The sequence below is a fragment of the Anomaloglossus baeobatrachus genome, chromosome 9, assembly GCF_048569485.1.
Source record: "Anomaloglossus baeobatrachus isolate aAnoBae1 chromosome 9, aAnoBae1.hap1, whole genome shotgun sequence".
Classification (NCBI taxonomy): Eukaryota; Metazoa; Chordata; class Amphibia; order Anura; family Aromobatidae; genus Anomaloglossus; species Anomaloglossus baeobatrachus.
The window spans coordinates 216,972,784-216,973,440 of record NC_134361.1 but is presented as its reverse complement, the minus strand read 5'-3'; positions in this window follow the sequence as shown (position 1 = coordinate 216,973,440).

The following is a 657-nucleotide window of genomic DNA, read 5'->3' as shown; positions in this document are numbered from 1 at the left end:
ACTACCACTCCCAGCAGGAGGACTACCACTCCCAGCAGGAGGACTATCACTCCCAGCAGGAGGACTACCACTCCCAGCAGGAGGACTACCACTCCCAGCAGGAGGACTATCTCTCCCAGCAGGAGGACTACCACTCCCAGCAGGAGGACTATCACTCCCAGCAGGAGGACTACCACTCCCAGCAGGAGGACTATCTCTCCCAGCAGGAGGACTACCTCTCCCAGCAGGAGGACTACCACTCCCAGCAGGAGGACTACCACTCCCAGCAGGAGGACTACCTCTCCCAGCAGGAGGACTACCACTCCCAGCAGGAGGACTATCTCTCCCAGCAGGAGGACTACCACTCCCAGCAGGAGGACTATCTCTCCCAGCAGGAGGACTACCTCTCCCAGCAGGAGGACTACCACTCCCAGCAGGAGGACTACCACTCCCAGCAGGCTGGCGCTCGCGTTTGCTCCTCTGGGGATGGTTTGGGTTCCTCAGTCGGGTCTGGGTGCAGTTCATGATGTGGCCTCCGGGCGGCAGCAGTGAGTTCTCCACATTCGTCTTTCTGACAGCTGGCACGCCCCCTGCTGGCTGATTGGTGCTGGTGGGAGGCCCCCGGGTGACGTCAGAGCCGCGGTTATATAAGCGCGGGCCGCGGACAGCTGCAGGCAG